Source organism: Canis lupus, chromosome 3, assembly GCF_048164855.1.
Source record: "Canis lupus baileyi chromosome 3, mCanLup2.hap1, whole genome shotgun sequence".
Classification (NCBI taxonomy): Eukaryota; Metazoa; Chordata; class Mammalia; order Carnivora; family Canidae; genus Canis; species Canis lupus.
This window is the reverse complement of record NC_132840.1, coordinates 38,520,273-38,542,127: the sequence shown is the minus strand read 5'-3', so window position 1 is coordinate 38,542,127 and position 21,855 is coordinate 38,520,273. Positions and strand designations below refer to the sequence as shown.

Sequence of the window (21,855 nt, the reverse complement as noted above, 5' to 3'; positions counted from 1 at the left end):
AAACTACTTGACTTCCAGTCCCCGTATGCCCTTAACTGGACCAGGGATGGGCATGTGACCTCCCTGAGCCAATCAGATTCCTTCTTTCAGGAAGTTAGACTTAGGATCCAAATGGAGTTATTTAACTTCTGCCTGTGGATGGAACTGGAGTGGTGATAAACTTGGAAACTGTAAAGTGGACATTTTCTGCCAAGTACCTAGAGAAGTAGAACTTCACAAAGAGAAGAGTAAAGCAGACAGAAGCAGTAGCAAATAAGGTTTTTCCTACCATCCAGGCAACTCTCCAAGTCCTGGTTTCAATTATTCCCTTCCCAAGAGGCCACAATAAAAGGAATGTATCACAAGCACAAGAGTATCTTGGAGAACCTTAAGGGCCACAGTGAAGAAGCGCCACAAGAGATCTATTCCAGTATCCATGAGAGGGTGACACACAGCAGACAATAAATATTTGTTGGACTAGACAGATTGCTCACTTTTACCTTCCAATCTCTTTCATGTGAGAAATGCTTCAGAGTTTAGAAATGGATTCCACCAGTGTTATCTCCTTAGAATGAGGGGAAAGTTCTGAGTGTTCTTACATCTACTTTATAGACATACGACTGGCCTTTCTCTACATTTCCCCTCAAATTCCCTGAGATCTTCCTATGCCCCCCTTTTCTCTCACTACTCTACGAACTATTAAAAGTAATCTCAAAAGGGTTCAGATGTAAATGACAGTGGGAAGCCCATTTTCTATTCTTCCTGTTGCTGTTGATTTAATTCCTAAGCACTGGGGTGAGAGTTTACATCTAGAGAGGGCAAAGCTTGTCTTCAAACATGTTAATGGCAAAAGCAAAACTTACAGCTAACTAAAAGTGCCTAACACAGCTATGAACTAGTGGCATCTTCAGACCCTAACAGGTCACAATCAGGAAAGTGGTAGCCTTTGAAACTGTGTGAGTCAGCCTACTATACTCTGCCTTCGGGGCAGTACCCGAAATCACTTTCCCTGTACTCTGTGGTTTCAGTGATCAGTTGCTAGGGAGGAGGAGAAAAGGCAGCCTCCTTCTACGGGTTCCAGAAGTCCAAAGCCAGTCACCAGAAATCAACCACTAAACCACAGCAGCAACAACCAGTGCTTTAAGCCAAAGCTGAACAATGTTCCTCAACTCCGAAAACAACTGCTTCTGTTAGATCTTGTATACGGTCATTAAAAGATTTCACATAATGAGAGCTTTCAGCCTGGAGCCACGCAGACAGCCACTGCGGACAATGGGACTGGAGCAAATGTCTCAAAGAGAACTTCAAGATTCTTGCCAAAAAGAGACATGCTGAGGTAGGAAGGCGTGAGGCAGCCCGGGAACGTCATTTCTTCTTGAGACGGAGCCAGCTTCATCTACCAAAGCCACAGACCCCAGTCCGACTCCGTCTATAGGATGAGAAACTAGAAGCATCTGATTAGAAGGACGAGGTATCCTTAAGAACACACATGGTCTTGGAGGAAGAGAGAGCAGCAGTAGGCCCTATTTTCTCTACAAAAGCAGTCTGGAGATGAGCCAGCAAAGAGAAGGGGGCAGAGTTTGCAGGGATGAGAGGGGATGTCTCCTAAAGCCTGATCTCTTGCTTTGAGATGCTGACAGACTATCTGTAAGGATCCCATGCTGTTCTTATGTTGGGCTACATGATTCACAAGTGCTTTGTCATCAGGTGCCAGATGGGCCAAGAGCATGTAGCCCCATGGATGGATTTTTAATCCAGTTCTGTGGGAAAATCTCTCCTTCCCTCCCACTCCACAGCCAGCACACAGTCTCAGCTGAGGGCCTCAATCTTACTGAATTAATTCTATTTTTGTAACCATTGGGCCTGCATCAAGACACAGGGAGTGCCCTCCTCTAATTCCTCCGCAGCTCACAAGGGAGCCCCCACATGCCTCATGTCATGGGATTCTCAGGGTGGTTCAGAGGTGTGTGGGCGAAAATACAGCAGCCTTGTACCAGGAATGTTGAAACAGTTCCATACAAGGCTTAGGCCAAAGTTACACAGGACTTCTAGCCCTAAAGTGAGTGTTCCTTTCTTCTGCTATGCCATAGTCACCGTTCTGAGGCTCCCAGACCCACCAGAAATGGAGGATTTAGCCTTTGGGGAACATCATGATGGAAGCTGTTGCCATTCTTTACAGAAGAATAAAAAAAAAAAAAAAAAAAAAAAGCCCTTCCAAACACACTTCTGTAGACAATTATAAAACTTCAGAGATTTCACTTCCAATCCCGAGCAGCTCACGTAACTTCTGTGGACCTAATAACACCTTCCATGCACAGATGGTATATGGGTTGGAGAAAGCACAGAGCAGGCCCTCAACACACGCCAACTTTAGCTCTATCTCAACATGTGACAGCTGAAACTAGTCCACACTAAAAGATCTCTGTGTTTAATGAGTTAAGCCTATCTTCCAGTTACCAAGCAACTAACAAAAACTAGTCTTTCCAAGAAAAAAAAAAAAAGAAAGAAACCAGTCATGATTTGGGGTATATGACTTGGCACTAAAGGCTTCTGCATTCCAATAACGATCCTTTGAGCTAAGCGATCTCCCAGGCTTGAAAGCAACCAAAGAGAACCACTTTTTACTTTTTTTTTTTTTTTAATCATCTATTACTTCATAAAACCACAGCATTTCTTGGGAGGAGGCTACAACTCAAAGTGCACACAGCTGCAGGTCTCAGCAGAGGGTGGAGATAGAGCAGTATATCCAAGATTCAGAGCCAGGCAGCAGCCGCCCTGCCAGCGTTGGGGCCGAAAGATGTAACTTTCTCCCTTGCCCTCTCTCTCTGTGGTGTTCAGGGAGGCAGTGAGCTATCTCCTGGCTTCTCGATGCCGAAGGAACTAATGGGAAACATGAGGAAAGTCCTGCAGTGTATGTCGGAAGACACCAGGGTTTAGGAACAGCATGAGAAGGTAGGGGTGAGCAGCTAAAACAGGATCCTCCAAGTATTTTGCTATTAATTGCAAAGCAGTTCTGCCCACACTATCTGCTGTGTGTGGTAAACAAAAGGGAGGGAACAGAGCTCCCTAATTCCCCACCCAGTAAACCATCCTGCCTGGACAGCCCAAATACTCACGACGTTGTTTTCCACCATAACTACCAATGAAAAAGCAAAACCTTATCTTCACTCTACATTCAAGACTCCAAATTAGGGCATAGGCTGATATGCCAGAGAAGAAAGGTGTTTCAGGAGGAAACTTAATCCTCAATGTTATTCTTAAAAGAAAAATGATGCCGAAAACATAGAGTGGATCATAATCTGTAGCCAGAAACCTCCCAGGATGAATAAAACAACTGTGTGTTTCAAACTCCCAACCACAAAGGAAAGACCAAACACCGGACATATTTCAAGTCAGATACACTGAGAGGTTTGTGGTACTAAGGGCATCTTTCTAAAAACTGAAAACTTACCATTACATTCCTTTCTTTAAAATGATCCAACAGTTCTCATGGCTTAGAATCACTGAACTCCTTGGCATGGCTCTCAGGACACTCAACACCTTGGCTCCAACTTGGCCATTATAATGATGAATCCTTCTGGGCTCATCTCCTAGCATGCTCTACCCAGTACTCACCTCATTTCCTTTGCTTGCACAAATGCATTATACTCTTGCACATTTCCATGCCTCTATGGAGGCTTGTGCCTCTACTTGGATTGACTTCCCCACCTTCTTCCATAACCAAACTTCAACCTTTGACTCAAATCCAACTCAAATATCATCCTTTCAGTGAATCCCTGCAGGCCCTCGCTGCCTAAATCGACCTCAAAACGACAAACTTCCAGAGGGCAAAAATCAGCTCATACATGAAAAAAAAAAGATAATGCAAAAAATGCAAAAAGTTGTGGGATATATAAAGAAATTTATTTTTTTATATAAAGAAATTTAAAGACAGGCCCTTTCAAAAGAAAATTACAGCAGAGTTGGAGAAAGATGTGCACAAAGGAAGAGGTAATTAATAAGATGATGTATGACAATAATGTAATGAGCCTGATACCAACGTTTGGTGAGTCAGCCTCATAACTTTATCATAATATTTGGTGTGGGCCATATATTTGCCTCTAATGAGTAATCATAGACAAGGTTCTCTGAAAGGAGGAAAAGGGCTTTGGGGCTGTAGTAGCCAGAAGAGGCTTCATGGGGAAGAGATCTGAGCAGAAGCCTAGAGGTCAAGTCGAATAAGCATCTATGCCAGTACTGAGAACTAAACCCAAGAAACAAAAATCTGAATTGACAGGACTGCCCCCATTAAAGAAGGAATTATTTAACTGTACCATCACAGAACTTATTTGTGAAATGAAATAATTCCATTTCATAATTTAATTTTTAGGAACTAGGATTTCTATACATCCTCCCCCACCATCTTCCCCTAGAGCCCTACTGTTGTACAGAAAGGCAAACTCAGAACCCACACGAGAGCTGATTTCCCAACCATAAAAAAAGTTATCATTTTCATGAAAACTGATCATATTTAGCAAAGCTGACTTTGCCAGGAATGTGATACCACCACATGCATTAGGAAAACAAGGCTGTGGAATGTGGGCTCTAAGAACCCTGGAGTCAGGCAGACCTGAGTTTGATTACTGGCCTCACCACTTCCCAGCTGTGTAGCTTTAGGCAAATTAATTCTCTAAGCCCCCGCTTCCTCAAGTGCCATATTACTAACATCTATCTCAAAAGGATGTTGTGAGAAATAAATGAAATGATGTAGAGTGCCTGATAAGTCAACAGGTTTCACCCTAATTACTGCTACAGAACTCCATGTGTTTCAAAGCACTTTGACGTGCATGATCTCATCTGCTCTGCACAATTCTGCAGGGCAGGGAAGGCAAAAAGTGATCAACCTCACCTTGCAGGTTGAGAAACTAGCAACCGGAAAAGGAGCACACTGTCCCAAGGTTAGATCAGTGAAAGATACACTAAAATGTGGATCTCTAATGACTAGCCCACTGCTAGTTCAGGTGCCTGCCTCCCTACAGCATAATAAAATGCAGGAGCCCCGGGAGTAAAGGAGGGAGCCATGGTGACCTAGACAACGCAATTCCTTGTGGGTGGTACTGTCTGTGAGAGGGAGGAAAGGAAGGAGTCCTAATACGAAGAGGCAGCTTTGGAATGGGTAAGGTCTTGGAACAGACATGAAAGAAAGCAGAAGCTCTAGACAAATGAAGAGGTGAGGAGGTCTTCCCTAATACCTCATTCTCCTGCACCCCTTCATGCCCTTCTTGTTGCTTTTCTGTCTACTTCTTCAGCACCTTTCTCTTAGTTGCCCTTTAAATGTGGATGCTCCCCAGAATTCCTCCCTCACCCAAATGTTCTACTCACTGTTCACATGCTGCCTAGGCAATCTCAATTACTCCCACCCTTCCATCCAACAAGTCAAATGACTTGCCAAATTCCAATTCCACACTCTCCTCTGAGACATGCCTCCTGGTGTTCCACTGCACCTGTAACTCAACACGTGCAAGGCAGAATTTGTTATTTTTCCCAAAATGTTTTCCTCTGCCTTGATTTCTCTCAGTTGATCCAGTTACCCAAAGGGTCATCTTCTACCTCTCCTTCTCACTCCTTTTTTACATGCAATCATCCATCTAATTTAAACTCTTAGTTAATTCATGAAGAGGTCCCCACCACTTCACCCATTTCATATATATGAAATCCTACACATAGGAAGAAAATTATTATAAGGATTGGCTCACACAATTATGGAGGCTGAGGAGTTCCAAGATCTGCAGTAGATGGCTGGTGATCCATGAGTTCAGAACTGAGTCCGAAGGCCTGAGAACCAGGAGAACTGATAGTATAATTTCCAGTCCAAAGGCCAACAGCTCAAGACCCAAGAAGAGTCAATCCAAGTCCAAAGGCAGAAAGCCCAATGCCCCAGCTCAAGGCAGTCAGGTAGAAGCTCTCTCTTACTCGGCATTTTTGTTCTATCCAGGTCTTCAACTGACTGGATGAGGCCACAGTGGAGAGGGCAATCTGCTTTACTCGGTCTACCAGTTCATATGTTAACCTCATCCAGAAACACCCTCTCAGATCCACTCAAAATGATGTTTGCCCAGCTGTCTGGGCACTCAGAGGCCCAGTCAATTGGACACATAAAATTAACCATCACACTACATCTTACATCACTAACCTATCTGCAGTTCATCACATTCTCTTGCCAAGATCACAGCTATCACACCTATGGCATACTCTACAAGTGGCCACTTCCTTTCCCTGTATTAATGCCCTCTGCACTCTAACCCGGTAGCTCTTCCATAGAGAGGTGATCTGTTTCTCCATCAGACTTCACTTGGTCTGGCCTTACAATTTACTTTGACCAATGGAATGGAGCAGAGATGCCACTTGCTACTTCTGAACAGAGGTTTCAAAATACCTTGCTCTTGTCTTCTTGGAATGTAATGCTGCCAGGTGAGGCAGTTCAGGCTGGCCTGCTGGATGAGAGAGCACACAGAGCAGAAACAAACCACACCACAGCAAAGGCTCCAGATATGCAAGAGACATTTGCAAAGCCAAGAGTAGGTATGGAGGACACCTACTCTACTCTTGAATGAGTAGAAACCAGAAAGATCGTTTATCTTAGCTCATCCCAAATCAACAACCTGCATAATTATGAAGTAAATAAATGGTTGTGGTTTTTTTTTACCCCATTAAGTTTTGAGGTGGTTTGTTTTCATCCCAACTGATACAGCCCCTAACTTTCAGATCTTACCCACTTCAATTCCTGCCACCTACACAGCCAATTAGAATAGTCTATGTAACATGTATATTTGAGTATATAAATCACTCACTCATTTATTCATTCATTCATTATTTATTTGGTATTCTCTACATGTAAAGTACTGTGCTCAGTGCTAGGGTAATGAGCAAACAAAAGACAAAGCTCCTACCTACAGGAAGCTTTCAATCTAGTATACTTTGTACCCTTCAAAATTTTCTACTACCTTTGGAGTTAAAAATAAAATTCACTAAGATGGCATATACAATCCATGACTTACTCACCAACTTCACTTCTGATCGCTTGGAGATACTATCCTAGAATCATCCACATACATTCTACTTTTTCTTACCATTATTATACACATTCCTATCATATCACATCTGGAATACCCTCCCCTCTTCAACCTGGCCAACACGTACTCATCATTCTGTACTCAACTCAGGTATTACCCATTCCACACAGTCTTCTCTGTTTCCCCTAAGCTGAGTAAAATGCTCCCATGCTATTCCCCCATACGACTTTGTGAATATCTCCATCATGGAACTTCCCATCATACCCATTCATGGGTCTGTCTCCTTCACTAGACTAAAAACTCTAAGGCAGCTGGGGGGGGAGACAACTATGTTTTTCTTCACTCACTCTATTCTTAGGACCTAGGATTGTATATGCTATATAGATTGATGAATAATGTTAGCTGAATGGATCGATAAATAAATGAGCAGAGATGTACAGGCTAAAGGGGGGTTCATGGAAATAGGAATAAGGAATGAATGAATAAATGAATGAGACTGTGAATAAGAACTGTTCCAGTCTTGCTTTCTTCATTCAAGCTAATGGCTTTTCACCGTCTGTCTTAGGAGCAGAGACTTTCTGGCCAAGCCAGACTGCCAGGAAGATAAATTTCTCCTCTTGGGGTGAGTAGGTCTTTGGAGAAGTTTCATTTTAATTGGAAAATGGATTCATTCACTTCCTGGCTTGGACTCCTGGGTCAGTGCAACCCCATGTTGAATGGCTGCCAAGCACCATGGCAGAGGGGGCTGAGGCAGGAACAGCATTCCATCAAATGGCCTGTGTTCCGGGACACCTGAGGACAACCTGGCATCAGGTCCAGGCTGGCTGACATGAATGTCCCCTCTTCTTTCTTCCCCAAATTTCCTTCAACCCAAACTGTACATATCCCCAACCTGTAAAGGGCAGGTCTACTTTACTGTTCCATTTGGCATTTCTCTGGGCCTTATTTGGGCATATATATCCCACTGTTACAGAGGTCCACCGTCATTTCCTGCTAGGTACAGAAAAGGTCCACAATGGAGAAATCCCTTCACAACTCAACTAGCATAACTTCATCATCTCTTCCTTATAGTGGATGCAGAACAGCTCAACATCACAGAAAACATTCCTTCCATAGAATGTTGCTTGCATCTTTTGTAAAGGATCTTTGTAGAAGGCACTGAATACTAAATGAGTTTTGTGACCAGGATCCAGCTTCCTTTTTAGTCTCATCTCTCAACACCATCACCTATCAGCACCCCCATAGTCCCCAATTCTCCAAAAGCACTGATGCCATGGCAGTTCTAAAAACGCAATATGCTGCTCTCCATGGAGGCACCTCTGAACTTGCTGCTGCCTCTTCTCCAGAGCCAGACTGCATGGGTGCATATCCTGGCTCTAACACTTCATAGCCGGGGGGGGGGGGGGGGGGGGGACTTTGGGAAGCCTCCTTAACTACTCTTCACTTCAACTTCCTCATCCTATAATAATTACAGTGAACAATACTACTACCTGCACCATAGAGTTGTGGAGGGGACAAATGAGCAAATGCATGTGAAGTGTTTAGAGCATCTGGCACACAGTAAGTACTTCTTAAATGACTGTTCTTATTCAAATGTCAGTGGCACAACCTGTTCCCATCTCCAGGAAGGAGCAGGGGCCTTAGAGACTGACACAGTTTGCTTCAAACCTTGGTTCTTCTCCTTGTTAGTTGTGTTACTTCCAGCCAGTAATCACCTACTAGCTACGGGTCTCATGTTCCAGCTACAGCAATGTTTAGTTCATGGTACTGTTAGTAGGATTCAACTCAAGGAGTTTATAGATGTTAATGTGCCCATCCTGGCACATCCCCAATACCTGTTGGTTTTCTCTACAATCCTTACTCTTCTCAAATTATATGGGGCCTATGTATCTCTCCAACTAGACTGTTGCTCCTTTACGTGAAGGACCATAATTTACTCACCTGTATCTCTACAGTTTGCAAGAAATAATTTTTTCTCTAATGAAATGTGGATTGACCACGCTACAATTTATCAGCCCTGGTGTGTGGGTCAGGTCCGTGCTGGCTCCATGCATGAAAAGTAGGTGAATACTGGCCCCAATCCTCATGCTGTTTGTTGGGTAAATAGAATAGAGTCTGCATATGAAACACTCAGCAGTAGTGTACAAATAGTCTATAATAATCCAAGTTTAACAAGACCTGTTATGAACTAAGGATGCTGCATGGTCACAAAAGAAAGACATGGCTGAGGGCAAGTGGCAGAAGAAGAGTGTTACGTGGAGGGTAGAGTGTGACCTCAGTATGGGAGGAAGGCAAAGACCAGGAGAGATGGGGTGGAGGGTGGTCTGGCGGGCACCAACTGCCTGAGGAAAGTTCAGGAAGAAGTGTCAACTGTATCCTAGGTCATGAAAAAGGAATCCTGAGATATTCAGGCTGAGAGAGATGTATGCTGAAGCATAGTAAGAGGAAATCTGAATATGTATTAGAAACTCAGGTCAGAAGAGAATGGGAGCCATTGTCAGTACCGGGTGGGAGTGGTTTGTGAATGCAGTTCTAGAAAGGTTCGGCTAGAACTCTGTGCAAAGTCTGGAGGAGAGGGGAGTAGACAGGACGCCCTTTCCTTATACATTTCTGACACAGGAGGAGAAAGCACAAGACAAAAGAGGAAGAAAATAAGGACGAGGCAAAAGATGGACAAGGAGAAAGGGGAGACAGGGTGAAGTTAATGCACAGCTTCAACATTAGAAGTGAATAAAATGAGAAAGCCAGAAAAATGAGAAAGATGTATGGAAAACAACAATAGGACCGTGGCAGTGCCCCTGACGAGACAAACCAGGGGTGGCTGTCAGTCTGCACACTGTCTCTCCTCTGAGCGAATGAAGTCATGGTTGATGTCATCACCCCTGAGTCACACGCCCACCATGGGAGAGGTGGCAAGAGCCCCTGCCTGGTGTTCAGTGCCACCCTCCTGGACGTGAGGGGTTAATTCACGGCTTCATTCTCAGGGTCGCTGTCTCATTTGATCCTGATGGGACTGAAAAGAGGACATTCTTCCTCTGCCCAGGGAGGACACTGCAGCCATGTGGGCACTGGGCTTTAGCTTCAGTCCCTTGAGATGAGAGAGAGTCAGAAAAAGCAAGAAAGACAGTTCCCAGCCTTCCTCTGCCTGTGGCAGGGTGATAGCAGCTCTGTCCACTGGCAAAAGGGAACTCCTGTCATGAATAACATTAAACACACAGCTGGGACTCAAAAGGTGCTTTCTGACCGATTCACTGAACTGCCTTCCCACGTCTGTTATGCGCAGCCCCACAGGGGTCTCGTCTCCTGGATCGTAGACTGTTCCCAGTGTCATTCTGCCCAGGTGGCCTGTCTCTCACAAACCATCCTGCCTGAGGCCTTACCTAGCTGCCCTCCACCATCAGCCCCAGCCCACAGAGCACCTCCTCCTGGCTCCTCCGCTCTAACTGGGGTCTACCTCCACAGTGACTTGAATTCCATCCCACCTACAGTGTACTGTGACTTCATTCCTGCCCCTCTTCTAGAATAGGAGCAGCTCGAGGACAGGCCTTTTATGTTGGTTGCTATATTCCCAGCACTTTACAGAGCATCTTAAATGAAGTACATTTTCAATAAATATTTGCTGAATGAATGAATGTCCCTGATTGGTTCTGGCAGGAACCGATCAGCACACACTGTTTTCTAGACCACTTCTAAAATACTCATTCTCATAGCTGTCATCCTGAGTGTGCTGGTTGCTGAAGACAAGACCCCATACGTTACCAATAACAGGGCATGTAAAATTGCTCTGGAGCGTCTGAGGATGGACTGACTCTCTCCCAGAATCTTCCACTCTCCTTATCCTTGGCCTGGGAGCTGTTATGAGCACACGCTTGAGTAATTTTGAGTTAGAGCCCAGCTTGACCACTCATGAGCTGCATGAGGTGAATCTTCTCAGCCTGTTGCCACCTGTTCAAACAGGACAGTAATATCCATGCCCCAAGTTGTCCTTAAGGATTAAGCACACTTTCTTTTTTAATTGCCTGTTCTCACAACAATGTGAATTTTTTCCCCTTCACTCTTTGCCTTCTTAGCTGCATCTAGAGATAAGAATATGAAAAACAGGCCTAATTTTCTTTCTCCAAACCAACTGCTTCGATCATACTCATCATTGGAAAATACATTACTCTACCACCAGCACTCTACAATGTACCAAACACCCTCCCCACTAAGACACAGAAAAACACTACTGCCATTAACACCATTTTATAGACAGGAACCGAAGGCCCACAGTGAAGAGAATTGCCCAAGATCATGCAGCCAGTAAGTGAAAAGCCTGGGTGAAACCCCAGCCTCTTGAATTCCAAGGCCAATACGCTACCGTACTGTTGCTGCTTCCCAGGACAAGGGAGGTGCTCAATAAATACTTGCACAATGATTCACCCTCTTTCTCAGGTCCATGGGCTTGTCTCTGACCCCCAGCCAAAGCCAGACCACATGGCCTCATGCCAAGACAACTGCTGTAGGGTTCACTAGGGTCCCGACTCTCTTCTCATCTATCCTAGGTCCACAGAATGCCAGCTTTGCAGGAGAACGCCATGGTTCACAGAGACCAGTTGCTCCCAAATACCAGACCATGGACTGGTGCTAGACCATGACCAACAATTTTCACTAATCGATAGTGAAGTCATAATAATAATTACATTGGGGAAGATAAAATCCTCATGACTAAAAATATTATGAATAATTAATTGGCAAAAAAGATCTTATTTCCGAATTGTTTGCTTTGCTTTACTTGGGCAAGCTCCAGTACTCTCTCTACACGTAGCATGACTGGGAGAAAATGTCTCTGTGCCACAATTTAGACCCTTTGGCAAAGCCCGAATGAGAGACAGAGGCCAGGGAGGGCAGAGCCACTTACTCAGGCAGCTCGCTCATTCCCTCTGAACACTCCCTAGTCTCACATTTTTGAGCCAGAAGACACTGACTCTTAAGATTACGAAGCTTGGAAGCCAAACTAAAGCAGTTTTTTAAGAGGGTGTGGGTATGGGTATTGATGGAACTGTTAAAAAGTTGAGATCAGACTTTTTATTACTGAGGTCGCTCACAAGTTTTACCCTACCCCTAGGAAGGATTCAGGAGACATGGGATTTTAAGGAGATCCCTGATTCACTTTATATTCAACTAACAGAGTGGCCACGGCATGACGCACAAAGATAACCCTTGAGTGAGGTCTTAGCTGCAGAAGTGCCTCCAGGATCCCTGGGTTCAGAAGAGGTAAGGAACTACTAGTTAAATCATTTACTAATTTTTTTTTTCTGTACTATAAACACTTAAGGTGGATATAAAGGGGAGGAAGAGGCCAGCTCTTTAAGAGGTAACTAACTTGCTAGATAGAGCAGGGACAAAGCAGAATGGGTTGGAATTTGTGTAGGTTGAGTCTAACTTAAGATGACTGAGATTAGTTTTTATTCTAGAATTCATATTTATCTTCAAAATTTCAGCCAGCCAAATTTGTTATTTGGGATTTGCAACTTTAACAATGAGAACTTGCTCTCTCTACACAAGTGTTTCATCTATAGAATAGACAGGGGGACCATGCCTGATAAAGGGTGGAATTTGATCAGATAACTTCTGCAACTTCTTTTTAAATCCGTTTTCTGGAGTTAGAAAACCCAGGTTTTCATTCCAACCTTGCCAGATGCCAACTGTCAGTAAGTGGTAATCTACTTCACTTCCTCTAGCCTCATCTTCTTTATCTGCAAAGTAATTGATAAAATTTACCTCACGGGACTTTCATAAGTATTAAGTCCAGCAGCAAACTTAAAAGCACATGGTAGATATTTAATAAATTCTAGTGCAAGTGTTGATGATGTTTATATATAGCAGTCAAACAGGGTCAGTATCTTAAATAGAATTTAGTAAGTATCTCAATAAGGTAAAGGGTCTTTAAGTTTCAAACTGCTTTTGTAAGTGTAACAATATCTCAACTTACTGCAAAAACTTAAGGAGGATTGAGGGATGGATAGAAGGGGAGATAGAGGGATATACATATGATAAAGCAAGTAAAATGTTAATGGCAAGAATCCAGGTGATGGTTCTGAGTATTCACTACAAAATTCTCCCAACTTTTCTGTATGTTTAAATAGTATGATAATAACATGTTAGGGGAAAATGCCTTTCACAGCCTCTTGTACTTGGTCTTAGACTTGGGAGCAGCTTGAGATAAAGGACATTCTTGGCTTCCACTTCGTCTCCCCATCACCAGGCACAGTGGCTTCTACATAGTAGTTATCAGAAGTTTGTTTCACTGATTAAATGAATATATCCCTACAATAAAGAACAGTTATTCTCATTTTGAACAATAACAACAAAAATGGAGTGAAACCAAGCCATATATTCAGAGAAATGAGATTGACATATCTTTCCAAAAGAATCCCAACTAGCATCTTCCCTGACTTTTGACTTGCTTCCTCCCTTACTTCAATCAACATCTATCCATGGAGTCTCCAGATTTCCAAGGTGACAGTTCACCTCCATGAGGCTGACTATATGAATGAGGTCCTCTATCACAACACACATTAAATGCATTGTCTTTTTTAGTATATTTTCTAAAGACAACATTCCCCTCCCATAGGTGCATTTTAGCTACTGTAAGAAAATAATGTTGTTCAATTTTTGTTTGACACTGAATCATCCCATGTAGGCATAAAGGCAGCCAATCTTAGTAATCTTGTTCTTGCCTCTCTGGTTGCACTAAAAATGCCTAGATGTAGCTGACATGCAAGCACAGTGGTCAGGAAGATTGGCAGCAAAAATACTAGGTATTTGGCCTTAATGCTACCATCGTAAGTGTGGCTCTGACCACGCACCATGAATTCATTTAGCAAGTATTCATTGAGTACAATTTTAATGCCAAGCACTGTGTTTGGCTCTGGAGAGACAACAGCCAGGTATGGATAGAATGATTTGGTCTCTGCTCTTATGAAGTTAAAAATCCATCAACCCAAAGAAAAAAGAACATGATGTAACAGGAAAAACAAAACAAACACAAAAAACCAAGATATGATTTAGAACTATGTGAACCTTCACTGAAGACCCAATCCTAATCCTCATGGACAATCATTTCATTTCTTTGAGGCTTGTGTATTCACCTGTAAAATGTGGCAAGTAGCAACATTTATCCCACAAGACCATGTCATAGATCAAATAAAGAAAATATACATCAAAATCTGCCATAAGCCAAAAAGTAAAATACAAAATATATATAATAATGGCTGACATTTATTAAATGTTACCAGTTATCACACCAAGCAAGTCCTTGGGGAGGGTGGGGAACATCTGATTTTTAAAATTAGTTTGTTGGAGTTTAAAACTAAAAGAATACAGTACATACTCGGCATAAATCAAATATGCAAATACAAGGACATTAAGGAAAGAAAGGATTCACTGTCCAGGTAAATGAAGACAGGACACCAGCCTCAATACTCCGTATATTTAGTTACGAGACCGATTTATGGGCTGACCACCCTGGAGAGAAAATCCACAAAAGATGCTCTAACAACAGCTGACAACACAGTCCACGATCCAAAAGCTGGGAGGAACAGAGCCCCGGTATAAACATTAAAAGAGAAGCTGTCTGATTCATTATATACATCTTGTTTTCTCTTACAGGGAAAAGGAAGCAGCTTCAAAGGTTATGCTCAAGACACAGAGACACAGAAGAGAGGCCCAGAGGAGTTACTGTGTCAATCTGGGGCCATCACTTCACACACAAAACAAGCTGTGACTCAAGGTAATAGACTCCAGCCAAGGGGTGGCTCTGGGGTGGAAAGGAGTGGTAATACTCCAAACTTCCTTTTCCACAATGTGGAAGAGTTAAAATGAACTTACATTTGGTCTGCAGTGGATCTCTACTGTAGAATGGAACTATTGGCCAGATATACACAAACAAAAATGATATGATAAATGATTTGGTAAATTCATTCATCTGTTCATCCATCCATCCGTTAAAATATCTACGGAGTGATCAGCATCAGATGCTAGCAGTGTCTTAGACATTAGGGACATAGAGATAAGTGAGGCACAGTGTGGTGTAATAAATTCCCAGGCAGAGGTAAGTGGGGATACCATGGGGGACAAAGGGCAGGAGCCTGATCAACACCTGATGGAGAAAGTCAAGGACGGCTTCCTAAAGCCTTAAAGAATTCGTCTGTTTTCCCAAGTGAAGGACGAAATTTTAAGTTTGCCAGCCAAAGAAAAAACCTGAGCAAAGACTCAGAGGTGTGAGAGACTATGGGTACAGCATTCCTAGAGCCACAGACCGAGAAGTTCACCATCTGGAAAATCTTTCCACATCTCTAAGCATTTTGTTATAGGAAAAGTAATGATGGATTCCTTGAACAAATTCCCACAGCTTGGGTCTCCAATCCAAATGCCTAGAGGGTAGTGCTGGAAAAGGAAATGAGCAGAGCAAGCTGGGTGGGGATAGCTGTGAAATGAAGGACACTTGCCCCTTCTAAAGGGGGCAGCCCCTACTCAGCACTGGCCAATTCTTTCCACATGGGAATGTGCGCCCCCCACTGCCAAATCCTTTTGTTATTTTTTCGAAAGAAGCAGAAAATCCGGACTTTTATGTGAAATTTCTTAGTTTTTAAATGTTGAAAACTAATTCAAATTTTTTAAAAAGTGTTTTTGTTTTGTTTTGTTTTGTTTTGTTTTGTTTTGAAGCACAGGGTAGGTCAAACAGAACCCATCTGGGTACCAGATTTAGCCTGTGGATGGCCAGCCAGCAGCCCTGGCATGTTGCAAGAAACAAATGTTCTTTGAGAATGGGCAGTGAGGACCAATGGATAGAGCCCAGGAGCTGGAGGCAGGCTGGATTTTATTTATAAGATTTATCTGAGAGAGGAAGTGAGTGAGCATGCACACGAGCAGGAGGAGTGGTAGAGGGAGAGAGAGAAGCAGACTCCCCACTGAGTGGGGAGACTGATTCGACTCGGGGATCCATCCCAGGACCCTGGGATCATGATCTGAGCTGAAGGCAAACACTTTACTGATTGAGCCACCCAGGCACCCCTCTATACTGATAATTTCTTAAAACAAATGTATTAATAAGACTACAGTTTTGTAATTGTTCCTTTTAATATTATAATGCCAACTTTGTTGCTGTTATACAAATATTTATTACCTACCTCGTACTATGCCAGAGTGATTTCTAAGTCATAAAAGGGATCATGTCACACTTATGATTAAAATCCACTGACTCAGGCAGCCCGGGTGGCTCTGCGGTGTAGCGCCGCTGTCAGCCCAGGGCGTGATCCTGGAGACCCGGGATTGAGTCCCACGTCGGGCTCCCTACATGGAGCCTGCTTCTCCCTCTGCCTGTGTCTCTGCCTGCCCCTCTCTCTCAATCTCTCTCTCTCTCTCTCTCTCTCTCTCTCTCTCTGGCACTCATGAATAAATAAATAAAATCTTAAAAAAAAAAATCTACTGACCCTTTCTCCCTACTCTTAGAATAAAATGCAAATTCCTGCCCATGGCCTCAGGCTATGCAAGAGCTGACCCCTACCCACTGCTCCAACCCACCTCCTACTACTCTCTGCCTTGCTCATACTCCCCCACCCCTAGCCCTGCTGACCTCCCATGCTGATATCACAGGTACTTCCCTCCCCTCAAGAACTTGCTGCCCTCTCTTCCTGAAATGATCATCATTCAGGTCAAACTCTCCCAAGAGAGAACACGCCAGCCATGCCAAATCTGTTCATCTGTGTTTTTCCTTTAGAATTTTCCGGAAAATATAATCACTTTGCTTATATATATTTGTCTCTTTGTCTATATTCTGCTTCTCTATACTAGAATCTAAGTTCTCAGAAGCCTAACCAGGGCCCTCTCCTGTCTTGCTTACTTTGGAATCTCCAATGCTGAACACAGCGCCTATCACATAGGAGACAATAAATAATATTTCCTAAAGGGAAAAAAAAAAAAAAGGAACCCACAATCTACTGTTCCTGGCCTCAGATCCTCCTGAAGTTATCACTAAATCTATTCCCTGAACAAATTTATCCAAACTCTGCAGAGCAAAACACTTGAAGAGGCGATAGGGAGAAATGGTGATAAGCCCAGATTCTAGATCTGAAATACCAAGGTTCCAATCCCAGTTTTGCTATTTATTAGCTGAGTGACCTCGGGCAAGTTGCTTAACATCTCTGAGCCTGTTTTATCATCTGATATTACTTCATAGTGTGGACGTGAGGATTAGAGGAATTTAACATGGATAAAATGCTTGAAAAAGAGCTAGATATGTAATTAGTACTGTATATACTTTAGCTACCATCTTCATCTGTTTCCTTATTTTGATCCAATTGCTCAGGAGAGCTGTATCTTTCTTTTCCCATCAGGCTATAATCTCTTGAAGGCAAAGACCACTTTTGGACCCTAACAGTGGATTACAGAGATCCCACAAGATGGGGATGGGGGACAGAGCTGCAGTATGGCTCCCAACGTAGGTTTGTTCACATGGTATAAGACTGTGAGTCATTTAAGGTTTCTGAGTTTCAGTTTCCTTATCCACAAAAAGAGATCGTATCTACCCCACAAGACGGGTGTGAAGATTAAATAAAATAATCTTTGTGAAATAAAATAATGCTGAAGCTGGAGGCAACAGTGAATTTCAAGGGAAACAGTAGAAGGTATTAGGTAAATCTGCTTCAAAGTTCAAAGCCAGCTGCCTTCTGGTATAGGCATTACACATAGGATGTGGATGATTCACATAAATGAATGACTCTGAAAATATGTTTTGTACTATTGTACTAGATATTTTCTATGATTGTCTCTGACAACCTCATGGTGGTTTTTAGATGCTTTCCTTAGCTATTAGTCAAACAGAAAAAATACCACTCATTACAGCCAGCTACATGAAATAAGATATTCTAGTGTTTGAAATTCTCTCAGTTGGTGATAGGATATTACTGACATGCCCATCAGTAGAACACAAACATTTCTTACACACAATAGAAGTGAAGAGGCGACTACTATTTGGATATCTACTTGCATAAAGTGCTTTACAAATATCTGACTAAATTATAATAGTTCCACAAGGCTGACACTATTCTCATTTTACTATGAGAATATACTAATGACTATTCTCATTTTACAGCTAAACACTGTGAGACTCAGATAAGTTGATTTAGTTTGTCTGAGGTCCCAGAATTGGTAAATGGCAGAGAGACATTTAAATCCAAGTGTGTCTGGCTTCAAATCCTGTACTTTACTTCTGTTACAGAACTGTGATTTATCCCCCAAATTTCCACAATATCTTGTATCAGCTCTACTGCTAAGGACTGACGAATGTGGGTGAACATTAATAGGCCTATACATGCAATTTAAAGCCAGAGTAACTAACAGAGAAAGACCATTCCCACCATAATTCCCATTAAAGAAGAAATGGTATATTTCAAAGAAAGGAAATTAACACAGTTTATCTTCCACAAAGTTTCAGGCAAGAAGAAATCTAAGATAAAAGAATAGATGTTATTATATCGTCAAAAAGAAGGAAAACATAAGGCCAACCAAGGAACTAAAAATGAGCTGGCCCAAGCCTCTTACTTCACAGAAAGGACCAAAACCAGGTTTTTCTGACCTCTAATGGAGAGGTTGTTTTTTTGTTTTTTTGTTTTTTTGTTTTGTTTTCTTTTTCCAATAGTTCCTCATGCAAAACACTCTACTCACACCTTCCACAGCTAACAGGAAGTTATCAAACCACCTCTCTGGGCATCCCAACACCCAGCTTCCTCCAAAGCATCTACATTTACAAAAAAAAATAAAAAATAAAAAGCACATTAGAAGCAGAGAATCATTTCTTCATTTTCCCAGTATGCTATCAGGGGAACAGAAACAGAGAGGCATGAACTGGGGAGATAGGAGGGGGAGATATATCTTCTTAACCCATCAGCAAAATCCTCTGACATTCCAGCCAGTTGGTTCCAGTTGAGAATGAACGATGACAATCTCAAACTATAAAATGATTAGCTTTCTGCTCTGCTGACAATGGCAAAAAGAGGAAATGAGTTAAAAGTCAGATTGGAATACCTCCACATAGCCCCTACAAGCCAGTTAATTATCTTCCATTAACACTGAGCTGTCAGGATCTGCATCAGCCCTTAACTCTCTTGACCTTCCCCAGTCTGCACCTTGTTACCCTGCAATGTTTCATGTTTATAAAGATAGGAGACTCCAGCTGTTCCAGCCTGACAGAACTTAATTTACATTTGGCCTTGATTAAGATGAGAGTCAGAATCATTGAGACCAAATGGAAAAGCCAGACTGCTGGGGGTTATGAAAAATTCAAATGGCATTTTTCCTTTTATCTGACAATTCTTATTAAGGAGACATGCGTCAACCTGAAACACAAAAACTTTAAATGTAAAGGACATGATTAAAATTCCACATTGCAGAACTAGGACCTGAGTGACTTTGCCCAAGAGCTGCGGTGGTCCTAGTCTATCACTTAGGTCTTATGAGAAGTCTGAACTCCAGATTCTGCTTGACTCCCTCTGACATCAGATTCTAGGCCAAGGACAAGGAGCCCATGAATGACAGCAGCACTGAAGTGAGTGGTCAGCTCTGACTCTGCCATCTTGCTCGCCCCTCACAGCCAATCAGCCTCCATGTCCCGCTGATAGTATCCCCTAAAAATTCTGGAATCTATCACTTCCCCATCCCACAGTGCCCACTTCACAGCTCATGACTTCCCACATGGAGGACTACAAAAACCCCCTTAGCGAGCCGTTCAAATTATTAAAAAACTATGTATTGACTACCTACTATATGCCAGGCATTTGATTAGGGGTAGAGAAACAGCCATGAACAAAACAGATAGGCTCTCCATCCCCCCCTTGGGTTACAATGGTGGGAAGACCCAGGCACCACGTAAATCATCATACAAAATGATTCCTGCTACAATTTATGAAAGATACAATGAAGTAAGAGTGCAATGAAGAGATCCCTGATATATGTGAGGTCAGGCAAGGCTTTTCTGAAGACATAACAATAAAGCTGAAACCTGTATGAGTTAGGATGGGTGTTAAATAGCAGGAAAAATATTCAGAGGCAGAAGGCACAGGATCACATCATCATCAAGACCGGGGTCAGCACACTTTTCTCTAATAGTCCACAAAGTAAGTATTTTCAGCCTTGTGGGCACTCAGTCTCTGTCTCAACTACTCAGCTCTGTCCCATAGTGATGCAAAAGCAGCCATAGACAATACACAAATGAATGAGTGTGGCTGTGTTTCAATAAAATTCTGTGGCCACAAAAATTTGAATTCCACATAATTCTCACAAGTCACAAAATATCACTCTCCTTTTGATTCCTTTTTCAGGCATTTGAAGTAAAACCCACCCTTTGCTCCCAAACCATCCAAAAACAAGTAGCAGGCCAGATCTGGCCCATTGGCCAGAGTGGACCAACCCGCAGTCAAGATGGAGGTGGCAAAGAACAGAGCGTGTCTGAGATACCCTAACGGGATCCCGGTAGACAGAGTGAGTAAGGTGAGGGACACCCAGTAAGTAGAAAGGGGGTGGTGAAAATGACATCACATACCATCTTCTGGGCCATGTTACAAATTTTGGAATTTATCTTAAGAGAAAAGCCAAGACAACAAAGTGCTATAATCAGTAAAGTATGAAAACTAGTTCTTACTCCCCCCCACACACACATACACACACACACACACACACACATTTTCTCACACCTAACCAGTCTCTTTATCTCTGCCAAAGGTATCTAAGACATTCCCTCCCCCTTGCTTAAAGACCATCTATCACCAAATAAGCCCTTAACAAACTGAGCCCAGGCTACTTACCTGGCCTCATCTCCTACTACACTCAGGGAAGCATCCCAGGCTCTTATCCCAGGACCTGCGTACCTTACCAAAAATGAACCACAGTCTTTCTCAAGAATTTCCTCCCCGTCTTCTCTAAAAGGCAAAACCTCCATTCCTATCTTGAGATTCATCTTGAAGAACTCCTCCCAGAAGCAAATTATTTTCTCCAAAAGTACTGCATATTTATCAAGGTGCTTAAAACATCTGACAGCTCTGGTCCCATGTCTCTTTCCTCCTCCTGCCACCCCCAACTGCTTCCCCACTACTACCCCAGAGGACTCTGGGCTCCTCAAGGATAAGCCTGAATGAGTGTGGCTGTGTTTCAATAAAATTCTGTGGCCACAAAAATTTGATCTTTGTGCTTATGTCCCCAGTGCCTACAACACTGCTGGTTCATAGCAGAACCTCAGTTAATATCTGGTGAATTAAAGAGTGAATAAGGGGGGCACCTGGGTGGCTCAGTCAGTTAAGTGTCTGCCTTTGGCTCAGGTCAGGATCCCAGGGTCCTGGGATCAAGCCCTGCATCAGTCTCCCAGTTCAGCAAGAAGCCTGCTTCTCCTTCCACCCTTCTGCCCCTACTCCTTCCTACTCCTGAGCTCTCTCTCTCTCTCTCCTCTCTTTCAAATATACAAATAGATATTTTAAAAATAATTTAAATTTTTAATTTAAAAAAAGAGTGAATAAGGGAGTAAACAAATGACAGCCCCATGAGTTAGCAGAGTCTCACATTCTGACTGATGTGCTGGCGCACAACTCTTTGAAAGCTATCTAAGCCCCTGGTCCCCCACTCTTCCACAGCCCCATTCAAAAGACGGTACTGTGTTCTGATTCTCCACAAATGTGTGCTCTTCAGGATATAAGGGCAGAGCTTCTAGAATCAGAAGTGGTTTTATAAGTCTGGGGGCTTGTCAGAAAATGCCAATTCTCAGTCCTTACCCCAGGACTACTAAATCAGGAATCCC

General features: G+C 42.8%; 1 protein-coding gene and 1 long non-coding RNA gene across 18 annotated transcripts in view; one reads left to right on the top strand and one right to left on the bottom strand.

Annotated features, from left to right (window-relative positions):
- FGGY (FGGY carbohydrate kinase domain containing) overlaps window positions 1–21,855 on the bottom strand; it is a 413,650-nt gene that overhangs the window by 337,592 nt on the left and 54,203 nt on the right. The window lies entirely within an intron of this gene.
- On the top strand, window positions 11,993–17,546 carry LOC140630396 (uncharacterized). The gene is made up of 3 exons (XR_012028170.1): window positions 11,993–12,284; window positions 14,682–14,802; window positions 17,408–17,546. It is a non-coding gene; the product is annotated as an uncharacterized lncRNA (long non-coding RNA).